Raw genomic sequence first — 13533 nt, forward strand, 5'->3', positions numbered from 1 at the left:
ACTCAGACACTCCCATGTCCCTAGCCATGGACCTGATTGACTTGGAGGGATCGTTGTCTATCATGGCTTGGATCTCACCAACAAATTCAGGTGTACCTTTTTCTTTTATCAGAACGATCAGAGTGAGTTTTTCGAGCTGCCATACCTTCATAATCACCGTTAGTCTCATCCAACTCTTTCCGAATCCTCTTCATTGTCCTCAGATAAACACCCAAAGATTCTGAAATGTTCGTACTGGAGCTTCCGGCGCAAATGCTAAGCAGTACAGCATGTCGTTTCCAAATTTCTGGCAGAGTGAATTGCGTCATAGTGCTGTTTTTCTCACAGACAGTTCCCAACTGACCCTACTATAGTGTGTTGTCGACAAAATCAAAAACAATGTGCGTGCGCAAAATAAAAAAATTAAAAAATAGTGACAGATTATCCATCGCACCTTGTATATTAGTGTATATGTATATATATATATATATATATATATATATATATATATATATATATATATATATATATATATATATATATATATATATGTATGTATGTATGTATGTATGTACGTACGTAGGTATATTTTATACTATTTCTTTTATACATGTGTGTGTGTGTTTGTGCGGTTGTGTGTGAGTGTATAATATGCCTCTACATTAGGTAGAGGCAAAAGAGAACCAGGCAGATAATAGATATACATTTGCTTCATTGTCCACATATTAATTCTTCGAAAAGCGAAGTTTCTTTTTATTTCCAGGAATAGAAAATAAATTAATTAGAAAGTAGAGGCTATGGTAACAATATCTACGTAAAGCAACTGCAACATAGAACAGAATGAAAGAATCTTGCGTTAATCATACAAAACAGTTAAGCTTATATTTGTTGAGGCTGAGAAATAAGCTTATTCTTAATGTTTCGGAATACACTTCATCAACTGAAAAGGAGCAAGAGAATTTTAGTACTACAGCTTTATTGAATATTATAGTATAGATACTTACGAGTGTAATGTCTTCGGTATTTTTCGATCCCAACAATAACAGCCTCTGTTCCGTGTAGCTGATTGAGCTTGTACCAAATCCACTCAGACATTCCCATCCTATTCATGTCTCTCTCCATTTCATCACTCTGGCTGTGTCCATCTCAACAGGCTCCTCACTAATAACTATATCCAATTTTTCTTTACCAAAACATCGGTTCTCTGTAATTCGCTCCTGATTTTATCTTTCCTGGAGATATTGAGTAACATATGTTCAAAGGGGACATTAACAGCATACATCTCACCGGTCTAGGAAGACCCGCAAAGGTCAACCATGAGCACTGTCCTTTCTTCCAAACCCGGTAAGTATAGTAAAAGCAAAAAAAGTGCGGGACAGGAAAAATATGGAAGTGTTTTAGACATCCGACTCTTCACCCTTGTAATTATCTGAATTCCAGCTATGGGAATTTTTATATTTCTTAGAAGCCGTTTTGTTTATAGAAAGAATACAAATAATTAAAAAAAAAGAAAGATAACACGCATATACATATGCATACATACACGTACGCACTTACATACATACAGACAGACATACATGCATGGTAAATGGGTCTCCATTGATATCCTTGATGAATATTCCAGCCGTTAGATTAATTAAACTACTTACTCGTGGAATGTTAATGTAATTGACTGAATGTCAGCATCTTGGACGTATTTCTCAGGCAAATTCTTTCTGTCACAGTATGTGCCTTTGAAATTATGGATACAAAGAATCTGTCGCTCTGCCACCGTTCCCATGAATCCAGTTTCACTTATAAAACTTGGGTCGACCTAAAACTATGGTAAAAAAACAAAAACAAAAAAAAACAAGAGATAAAGATACTTCCTCAAAATGTCACATAGTGAGATCGAACCTACGATCAGTATGGTTGTGAGGCAAACGTCTAAACCACTCGGTTGTACATGCGTTCATATATGTTCAAATACATATCTACATTCATGAATTCATACTCACATTCATACATATATACATAGAACGATCAAAGGTTCTTCCAGAGCCATAGACTCATAAGGCTGGTTTTCCGGATTCTGTGGACGAAACGCCCGGCCGTCGCAGGATTACTTATCTTAGCAAGTTAAGTGAACTGGAACAACGTGAAATGAAGTGCTTTGCTCAAGAACACAACGCATCTCCCGGTCCACAAATCGAAACCACAGCTTTACGATCATGAGTGCTACATCTTTAACCATTAAGCCACGCGCTTGTACAACGTACCTATATACATGCCAATGATTATTGGAGTTCTTAAATACGTTACGAACCGTTTCAGTACCAATTTTGAGAAACTTGGATTTACAACTCACCTACTCAGAAGATTAGAACTTCAGCCTGTCAAATAATGCAAAGCATTCCTAAAATTTAGAATGGAATAAAGATCCCCATTTATTCCTGTACCCATGTGTACATGTGCACATACATACATACATACATACATACATACATGTGAACTTACTCGTGTGAAAGCATGCATAGTGGGCATGTATGCACACATGCATATACACGTACATAAAAGCAAGCATACAAATATACGTATATACGTGCATGGCTACGTACATACACTCATACATGCATATATAAATGCATACACACATACATGCCCACACATGCATACATACATACATACATGTACGCACACACACACATGCACATACATACATACATACATACATACATACATATGTGCAAAAATACGTTGGCAACCAATTTAACATGCGTTTCGGTTCTCATATAACGATAAATGATTATAAATATTCAATCGTTTAAGAGACTTAAAAAAAAAAAAAAAAAAAGGAAAAGGAAAAATGAAAAAAAATTAAAAGAATAAAAAACGAAAAGTGAGTTCTTGAAATGAATAACGGTTGATTTCCGATAGCGTTAGTTAACAAAAGGCTGCATTATATTCAAAAAATCCCTATTTGTTAATAGATTCCAGTATATAACTGTAGATGAAACCATATGCTTTTTTCACACATCATACATTTTCACAAGTATACACACACGCGCGCGCACACACACACACACACACACACACACACACACACACACACACACACACACACGTTGAATTCTTTGAGTGTTGCCGTTTAGCCTCCAAGTGGGCCATGACCGGGCAAATATTCAAATGAATCTAAGTCATTACTATCTCGATGTGTGTGTGTGTGCGCACGTTTGTATTTATGTATGTATGTATGTATGTATGCATGTATGTATGTATGTATGCATGTATGTGTGTATGTATGTATGTATTTATGTATGTATGTATGTATATATGTACGTATAGGCGTGTGCGTGTGTTTGCGAGCGCGTGTGTCAAGTTCTAATAAAAGCAATTTTACCTTGAATTGAAAGATTATTCATGACTTTTTGTAGAGCACAAAAGTCGAGAAGATAAGTCTTGATAGTGGCTTCGAAGATTCAGCCTGCTAACCATCATATACATGTGTGTGTGTGTGTGTGTATGTGTGTGTCTGTGTGTATGTGTCTGCGTATATGTGTGAGTGTGCACGCGGCTGTGTATGTGTGTGTGTTTGTGCGTGTATCTTTGTATTAGTCCATCACCGCCACCACCACCACCACCACCACCACCACCACCACCACCACCATCACCATCACCACCACCACCACCACTACCATCACCATCACCACCACCACCACTTGGCAACAGGTCTTGGTGTGTTTACGTTCCCGTAACTCAGAGGCTCGGAAAAAGTACCGATAAAATAAGTACCAAGCTTATAAAAAGTAAATACTGGGGGGGGGGGGTCGACTTGTTCGACTAAAATCCTTTAAGATAGTGCCACAGCTTGGCCGAGGTCTAATGACTGAAGCAAGTAAAAAAAAAAAAAAGAAATCAAAACAAAACAAAAGATACTGCAGGATTTAAATATTCAGTGAGTGATTGATATGATGCATGTTATGAAAAACAGAAATCCGCTCATTATTTACATTATTTACACTTGATGGATATTTGTCCTCATCTTGTTTGTTGTTAACACAACGTTTCGGCTGATATACCCTCCAGCCTTCATCAGGTATCTTGTGGAAATTTCGAACCTGGGTTCTCATTCCTAAGGTATTTTTCGATGTTGTTGTTGTTGTTATTATTATTATTATTATTATTATTATTATTATTATTATTATTATTATTATTATTATTATTATTATTATTATTATCATTTTATTATTATTATTATTAATAATAATAATATAGAAAGGATTGAGGTAACTCCTCCTGAAGATATAGAGTCAAAATTAAAAGATGAGTGCCATTGTTATCTAGTGAACGATATTTTGACATCTTGTGTGTCTTCAACGGGTTCAAAAAATAAATTTGTTGATTATTATTATTATTATTCAGGTCACTGCCTGGAATCGAACTCGGAATCTTGGGGTTAGTAGCCCGCGCTCTTAACCACTACGCCATATGCCCGTGGGCATATGGCGTAGATGAGGACAAATATCCGTCAGATATAAATAATGTACATAATTCCTCATCTCTTAAATATAGAACTGTAGATATACGTTATCTGAAAAACGTATAAGCTAACATATTATCAACACATTAATCTAAAATATGAGTATCTTTATGCAACAAACATAGAACGTTCCTCTGAGACGGATGAATAACAAATGCGATAAGTATTGGCATCGAGAAGTTAAGGACAGAGTGGGACGATTAGTAAAGGAAAGGTTCTTGCAAGCGATACAGAAGGAGGGCGAAGAAAGAGAAAAGGTGAAGCTTAGAGACGTCAGGTAAGCAAAGAGAAATAAAGTATGTGGAGGAAAGGCGGAGGGTGAGGAAGTACGTAGTGAAGTAAGGGGAAAGACAAAGGGTAAAGAGTACAGATCCCCTTCGGTCATGAATGACCATGGAATTGCACCTAGAATGTTACCCTCCGAGGCACAAGTCCGGATAAGGTTGTTTTATGGAAGACCAGCAATCGGTCATGCTTACCAGCCTCCCTTCTCCATACCGATGTTATCCAAGGGAAAGATAAAGGCCGATACAGCCTGACACCAGTGACGTTACAACTCATTTCTACAGCTGAGTGAATTGGGGCAACGTGAAATAAAGTGTCTTGCTCCAGAATACAATGCGCAAACCCTATCCGGGAGACGAACTCACTACCTCATGATTGTGAGCCCGACGCTCTAATCACTGAGCCATGCGCCTTTACTAGAAGATGGGGACGAAAAGGAAAGGAAAAGGTTTGGATGTGTAGTAGAAGGAAAAGTAGTGATAATGTTTGCAGAAAAGAAGATAATGAGGGGAAGAAGTACGAAAAAAATGGAAAAGAGAGAAAGAAAAGTAGAGGAGAGGGTCAATTAGTCAGTGTGAGGTGCCTGAGTTTCTGCAAGGAGGTCTTTTAAAACTAAGTAATGATTAACGGGGTAGAAAGGGATAAATGAAAGAAGTCCATCTTAACGGAGGCAATGGCCGACAAAGACAGACTCCTGTAAACAGGTTTAAACTGCTAAAGGATGGTGCCGTGAATATTATTCTTTCAGTCGCATTTGCTGTTCTCTCGTCTGAAGAGAATATTCTATAATACAATTCTATATTTCTGAGATGAGGAAATATACAATCTCAGAAATATAGAATTGTATTATCCAGGCGCAGGAGTGACTGTGTGGTAGGTAGCTTGCTTACCAACCACATGGTTCCGGGTTCATTCCCACTGCGTGGCAATTTGGGCGAATGTCTTCTACTATAGCCTCGGACCGACCAAAGCCTTGTGAGTGGATTTGGTAGACGGAAACTGAAAGAAGCCCGTCGTATATATGTATATATATATATATATATATATATATATATATATATATATATATATATATATATATGTGTGTGTGTGTGTGTGTGTGTGTGTGTGTGTGTGTGTGTGTGTGTGTGTGTGTGTGTGTGTGTGTGTGTGCGCGCGCGTGTGTGTGTGTCTGTGTGTGTGTGTGTGTGTGTGTGTGTCTGTGCTTGTCCCCTCAACATCGCTTGACAACCGATGCTGGTGTGTTTATGTCCCCGTAACTATGCGACTCGGCAAAAGAGACCGATAGAATAAGTACTAGGCATCCAAAGAATAAGTCCTGGGGTCGATTTGCTCGACTAAATGACTGAAATAAGTAAAAGAGTAAAAGAGTAAATCGGTACGGAGTCGACATAAGACCTCAACGGACGTTCATAAGCCTTAAAAACATTCACCCTGTCACTGCCTATAGGCACAGCGTAGTGGATAAAGTGTTGATTAATGGAGTGCAGTCACCTACAAGTTCTGAGTTCAATCCCATGCAAAGCACTAAGGTGAATCACAAGACACATGAAGGAGGCTGAAGTGTACAACAGTAGAAACGTAGTGAAAGCATCAAGATGTGGACACCAGTCCGAATAATGTAAATAGTGTACAGAGTGTTCTATGTTTGTTGCATGAAGCTAGTCATTTTTTAGATTAATGTGATATATTATCAGACTAATCTTATATGCGTTTGCCTGATTATATGCACCTGTTTGCATAATATGCATTATCCTATCGTATAAAAGCATTCTTTACACTTAAAAGTTCTTTGTTTGTATGTATGTATGTATGTTTTTTACTTGTATTAATCATTGCTCGGCAGTCATGCTGGATTGGTACCTTGAAGGGTTTAGTCGACCAAAGTACTTATTTTGTGAAATCTGATACTTTCTTCCATCGTACCTCTTTGACGAAAACAAACCAACGCTGGTTGTCAACTGCTGGGAGAACAAACGGAAAGACGCATAGATAGATACATAAAAGCATAGTCAGATATAAATATATACAGAGTTATATATTTATATTCTTATCATACATGTACGCATTTGCATATACACAGAGGTGTGTGTGTGTGTGTGTGTGTGTGTGTGTGTGTGTGTGTGCGTGCGTGCGTGCGTGCGTGCGTGCGTGCGTGCGTATTGTTTATCGAGACTGAATGTTAATATGCAAAGATACAAGTATCTTTCACCTTACGAAAGCGTCGTGTTTTTGAGAATATTGTAGAGCAAGAGAAATATTTTGTGAGAGGAATTCCCAAATTGTAGAAACATTTTCAGAAATGCAATACTTCGGTAACGAATGACATTGCTGAGCGTGCACGCTTGTTTTTGAATGACAATTTGAGAAACGCAGCGTTTCCGTAATGCTGTAAAGGCCTGCGAGCATGTGTGCGTGTATGTGTGCATGTATAAGTGTGTATATAACTATATGCATGTGCGTGTGTGTGTATATATCATCATCATCATCATCATCATCATCATCATCATCATCATCATCATCATCTTCATCATAAGCTGCATTTGTTGTAGTGAATTCGAAGAATTTATATAATAATCAACTTGTTCGTTTGCCCGTTATACTTTAGTTAGTTAGTTAGGTAGATATGAATTGAGTGAGGGGTGGAGTAAAAATGAAAGAGAAAGAAGGGGGAGAGGGAGAGAAGGAGTGTCACTAGAGAAGAAGAAAACGAGGAAGAAGTAGAGAAAGCTGATGCCAAATGCATCACGTAGTTGAAGGGAGAGCCGAAGAGCGAGAGAAAAAGATGACGAGGGAAAAGAGGAAAAGAGGGAGAGTGTTAAGGGCGTGCTATAGGGTGGGGATGGGAAGGTAAAAAGAAAGAGATATGTTTAGGGTACAATATTTAGCAGTGGGTGATGTTCTGGCGGTAAGGTTAAAGAAAGTCAAATACAAAGAGATGGACATGGGAAGCAGTTACATTCAGAGAGAAAGAGAGAGAGACAGAGAGAGAGAGAGAGGGGGGGAGCATTGTATTGTCAGAGTAGATATACATCGACAGCAAGAAAAAGTAGATATAAACAATGAGATCAACTGAAGTGAAATAAAATGAGCTTTGTTACTGAAAATTATAGTGATGATGATGATGGTAGTGTGTTGATAGTGAAAAAAAAATGTTTTTCTTATTGAAATAAATCTATAATATTATTCTCCCTGTTAATTCACACTTTACGCTTTAGTGTGTTAGAGAGGAGGAGGAGGAGCGAGAAAGTAGGTAACCAACTGATGTATTATACTGTCACTCATGTGGTTAGTGGAAGTGAGAGGTGAAGAGAAAGAGAGAAATGAAGATGGGAATTACACGGTTAAAAAGTTTATTGAAGAAGCAGAGAAAAAGAGGGAAATATAAAGTGCTTAGCAGAAAGAAACTTTAAAATCATATAATATATATTATTGTGACTGGAAGTGAAATGATTTAGCATACTAAAAATAAAAATGCAAATCATAGTTTCTTTCTTAAATTGGTTCTCTTAATCTTTTTCGTTCTGTGGAATTTCCTCGGGACCCACTAGATAATATCGTTAGGATTGCTTATCATTCACATCAATACTTTTTGTTCGCTTCTAAATGAACGACGAAATTTGTTATCAACATATTTTTTTATAGGAAGAAAACGAAAAAAAAAAAGTAAAAAATATCGAATTATCGAGAGAAAAACCCTCACCAAAGAAACAAAGCAAAAGATAAAAGGGTGGGTAAGCATCAGAAGATAGGGGAGGAGTGAGTAACGAGTTTTACACCCCAGATCAAATGGCGTGTTCAGCTGTACGTTGCGGAGATGAGTGCGAAGGTGTTGACGCGGAGAAAAGCCAGCGACGCTCGCTGCAACAGCCAGCCAACCTCTCGGTCTGCGTTTCTCAAATAACGAAATTAGAATTTTTTTCTATATAAAAATGAGTTAGCTTCCCTTACCATATTGAGATATTGAGTTATTCCCCTTTACATAGTTTATTAGTAGACTTATCCTTGCATATGCAAGTGTATACCAGTCTGAGGGAGAGTGTGAGTGTGTGCATGAGTGTGTGTATGTGTGTTGTGTGTGATTGTTTGTATACACTTGCCAACCACACACACACACATGCGCACACACATTAATTAATCATTTTTGTTTTTATCATTTAGTCAAGAAGGAAGACGGTGCTCCGACTTGTTGCACGGACTCCAAAAGTGATGGAAAACAGGGGAGAAGGTATCCTGAAGTGGGAAACTAACCCTTAATGCTTCCAACGAAATGCATTCCGCTAAAGGCAGTCAATATGTCATGTGATGGAGTTAAACCGGGGAACGGATTAAGCCTATTGTCGAATTAGAGCATGGTGAGATTTGAACTCAGAACGCAAAACTCCGAGATAACAACCGCCAGACATGCCCTCCTTGGAATGGAACCTTCCTTTTTTTCGACCTCGAAAGAATGAAATGTAAGGTGGACATCGGTGGGATTTGAACTCAGAGCGAAGAATCTCAGAACAAATACAGTGCAGTTTCTGTCTGACGTTCTAACGACTCATTTCAGACTGTAATTTGTGGCCTCAAATGAAAGACCAGAAACCACTTTCATTAGCTTACAGTTGTTTCGGACAAAGGGAACAGTGCTACAGGGTTGAGTAACAGTGCAAAATCTTGCATTTCAACAGAGCGTGCACTTATTTTCTGGTTCATATAAGAACAAGGAGCGGAGAATATCAGTAAGTTTACACTACCTCGACTCCAGATTTTAGAAATAGTGTGCATCATAGGTATTATAAGAATAAGCATATTGCGTCCTAGCAACTACTTATCGATCTTGCTAAGGTAAATCTGAATTATAGCATACAAACATATATACATACATACATACAATATTCTCCAGTTTCACTGGTCCTACTCCCGAACTATACGGTCGGTATATCGACGACTGTATCGGTGCCACCTCACTCTCCCGCGAACATCTTGACTCGTTCCTCTCTTTCGTTCAGTCTTTCCATCCTGCCCTCCACTTCTCCTGTACTGTCTCTGACACCTCTGTCCCCTTTCTCGACATTTCGGTCAGCATCCTCCACTCCGCCCTTAGCACCTCCATCCACTACAAACACACAAACTCACACTCCTATCTCAACTTCTCCTCCTCCCACCCTAGACACACAAAACTTTCCATCCCCTATTCCCAATTCCTCCGTCTACGCAGACTTTGTAGCGACAGCCATGACTTTGAGACTCAGTCTCAACTCTTGGCTCACCACTTTAGCCTGCGTGGATATCCACCCACCACCATCCACACCGCCCTTGCCAGAGCATGTTCTATGGACCGTGCATCTGCTCTCTCCCCCCGAACCCGCCCTGCCGTTTCCCGCCTCCCTTTTCCCCTCACCTACCATCCCACCACCCTACCCCTCCAACGCTCCATTCTCCGAGCTTTTCGGCGCCTCCAGTCCGACCCCTCCACCTCCCACATCTTCCCTAATCGACCCCTCCCCTCCTTCAAACGAGCCCACAACCTACGGGACCTCTTGGTCCACAACTTCTTCCCCAACCCAACCTCCCAACCTCCCAACCTGGCTCGTTCCCCTGCTCCCGCCCACGCTGCCGCACTTGCCCTTACCTCTCCAACACCACCCTCCTCACCAGCACCCATCACCGACCCTATCGCATCACCGACTCCTTCACCTGCACGTCTACCAACATCATATATTGCCTCTCCTGCTCTCTCTGCCAATCCCTGTACATCGGACAAACGGGGCGCCGCCTGGCCGACCGATTCGCGGAACACCTCCGAGATATCAACGTCGGCAATGACACCCCGGTGTCACGCCATTTCCGTTCTGCCGGCCACTCCTTGCGGCAACACCTGTCGGTGTTTGGACTGTCCATGCACAGGGGCCATCCGGACTCCCGTTTGCGCCGTGAACAGGGAGTAATCTTCTATCTTCGCTCCTTTGCGCCACATGGGCTCAACTCCCCTCCACTCTTCATCTAACCCCCTCCTCCTGTCTCTCTCCCCCACCCTCCCTCCTACCACCCATCTCTCCCCTCCCCACCTCCTGCTCCGACTCCTACTTCTTTGTACGTCTCTTCACCTCTCTTCATACTTCTCTCCACTCCCACTTCTCTTCACCCCTACTCTTTCTCTCCTCTCTCTTACTCTCTCTCACTCTCTTCTCTCGTACTCCCCCTCTCTCACTCTTACTCTCTACACTCTTACTCTCCTACTCTCTACACTCTTACTCTCTTACTCTCTCACCCTTACTCTCTCACTCTCTTCCCCTCTCTCTCACTCTCTTTCTCTTCCTCTCTTTCTCCCCCCCATACCCCTCTTCCCTCTCTCTCACTCTCTTTCTCTTCCTCTCTTTCTTTTCCTCTCTTTCTCTTCCTCTCTTTCTCTTCCTCTCTTTCTCTTCCTCTCTTTCTCTTCCTCTCTTTCTCTTCCTCTCTTTCTCCCCCCATACCCACCTTCCCCTCTTTCTCTCCCCCCATACCCACCTTCCCCCTCTCTCAATCCACCTTCCCTCTCTTATACCCACCCTCTCTCCTCTCTTCCTCTCCCCTCCCATACCCATCTTCCCCCTCTCTTACATCCACCTTCCCCTTCTCCCTCCTCGTCAACACCCCCTCATAAGATCATCCCACCACACCCCAACACACTCCTACTCTACCTTCCCACTCCACCCCATCCAATTCCTTACACCCACCACCCACCCCTACCCACATACCCCACCCTACCCACAGACCCCTACCTCTACCCCACCCTCAGCCTAACCCACACTCCACCCATGCCTTCCCCACCTCCCAACACCCTCACATCACACCACACCAATACCCTCGCATCACACCACGCATACCACACCAATACCCTCGCATCACACCACGCACACACTACAACTGACCAACTACTTTCTCCCTTTCTTCCTTCCCCATTTTCACACTACATACGTCAAGATCACCAGCATTCTACCTCCCACACACAGCCCCTCGTTCCCGATCACCGTTTGTTATCTCCCCCTTTCTTAGCTCTCCTGAAATAAGAATTTCTAACTTCCGGTCAGCCATTGTTATGATCGGCCATTATTATGATTGACCGTTGACTGAACACTATTCAATTTTTTTTCTCCGTGTTTTTCTCCTTGTCTCCGTATTCTTTCTGTTGAAGAGCGTAGCTCGAAACGTCAAAGACTTTCCGTATTCCCGAGCGTCATACTAATATATACTTTTGTTATTTACACCACCTGTCCTCGTCTGTTGTTATTATTTGTATATTCTCCCATATATATATATATATATATATATATATAAATATATATATATATATATATATTGTGTGTGAGTGTGTGTGTGTGTGTGTGTGTGTGTGTGTGTGTGTGTGAAATTTGAAACAGAAGTTAGTATATGTGTGTGCATGCAAGAGTGGCTGAGAGGGAGAGAGAGAGGAGAGAATTCGAGAGAGAGGAGAGAATTAGAGGGAGCGTGAGAAAACAGACAAGGCATTCATTGTAGAACGAATAAGGGCGCTTTGAGTGAATATAATTCACTGATTATATACATTTACATTTTACACGTGAGCATAACAGCATATATTTTTACCAACACGTTTCAATGTAAATGCTTATACATAAGAAAACCTGTTTATAATTACTCAGCATGTGAGGCGTGACATGAGTAATTTTTTTTTTTTGCTGACTAATATTATTAACAGCTGGACCATAGCTTCTGTGTTCAACAACAGGAACAAGACATACCTTTATAATTCGTGTATTGATGACAAAAAAGAGAAACTAAGACATTCACGAAACACTAGTTATGAGTCATTTTAAAAGTGGAAATGAAACATAAATCTCTATATAATGTGATTATGTCTCACATGGGCAGTGAATGATGGAATCAGTTGAGCGATAGACAAAAATGTCCATTACTGGATTCAGTCACTGGACTGTGGCCATGCTGGTACACCTCCTTCAAGAGTTTTCAGTTAATCATATCGATCTCTGTAGTGGTTTCAGCCAGGTTCTAATTTAACCTTTATCTCCTTCATCACATGCTAAGATGCGTTGCTTTTATTTACATAAAAGAACGCAACTCGATATACTGGTTTACACCGGTAAGCATAAAACACGGTCACGGACGTTCACACACACACGCACACACACACACGCACACACACACAAACACACACACAGAAAAACACACACACACACACACACAAACACACACACACACACACAAACACACACACACACACACACAAACACACACACACAAACACACACACACACAAACACACACACACACAAACACACACACACACACAAACACACACAAACACACACACACACACACAAACACACACACACACACAAACACACACACACACACACACACACACACACATAGTGTTCAGAGAAAAATTGGATATTAGAGACATCAGTTGTAGTGTACAAGAGAGAAGACTGCGCTGGTATAGTCGTGTGATGCCTATGGGTGAAAGCAACTGCTTAGAGAAGTACTGGTCCTTAAATGTGGATGGAACTTGTGGAAGAGTGAGAGCAAGGAAGACGTCGGACGAAGTAGTGAAAATCAATGTCAGGTTGTTGAACCTCACTAAAATGATAAATGACCGATTTTGACGATATGACCGATGATTGACGATATGTTTTACTCGAGAAGACTCTATTTTCAGTAAAGAAACGAGGTCCTAAAAGTATATCATTTATGTCCTGTCACTGACCCTACAGTCTGTATCA

The 13533-nt window shown here is 40.7% G+C and overlaps 1 long non-coding RNA gene across 6 annotated transcripts in view; it reads right to left on the reverse strand.

The window, feature by feature from the left end:
* The window catches only part of LOC106878235 (uncharacterized), a 17558-nt gene extending 10730 nt beyond the window's left edge, over positions 1-6828 (reverse strand). Inside the window, exons 1-3 of one of the 6 annotated variants that reach the window (XR_016240803.1) lie at positions 3359-3562; positions 1629-1798; positions 984-1211 (exon numbers count right to left, since the gene is read on the reverse strand). This is a non-coding gene — a long non-coding RNA (uncharacterized LOC106878235). Of the gene's footprint in view, positions 1-983; positions 1799-2326; positions 2672-3358; positions 3563-6646 lie in introns of those variants that run through there. The other 5 variants (XR_016240805.1, XR_016240804.1, XR_016240807.1 and 2 more) reach the window with 5 other exon arrangements.
* Between the last annotated feature and the right edge of the window lie 6705 nt (positions 6829-13533).

This window comes from Octopus bimaculoides, chromosome 2 (genome assembly GCF_046866305.1).
Source record: "Octopus bimaculoides isolate indiv1 chromosome 2, ASM4686630v1, whole genome shotgun sequence".
NCBI classification, from domain to species: domain Eukaryota; kingdom Metazoa; phylum Mollusca; class Cephalopoda; order Octopoda; family Octopodidae; genus Octopus; species Octopus bimaculoides.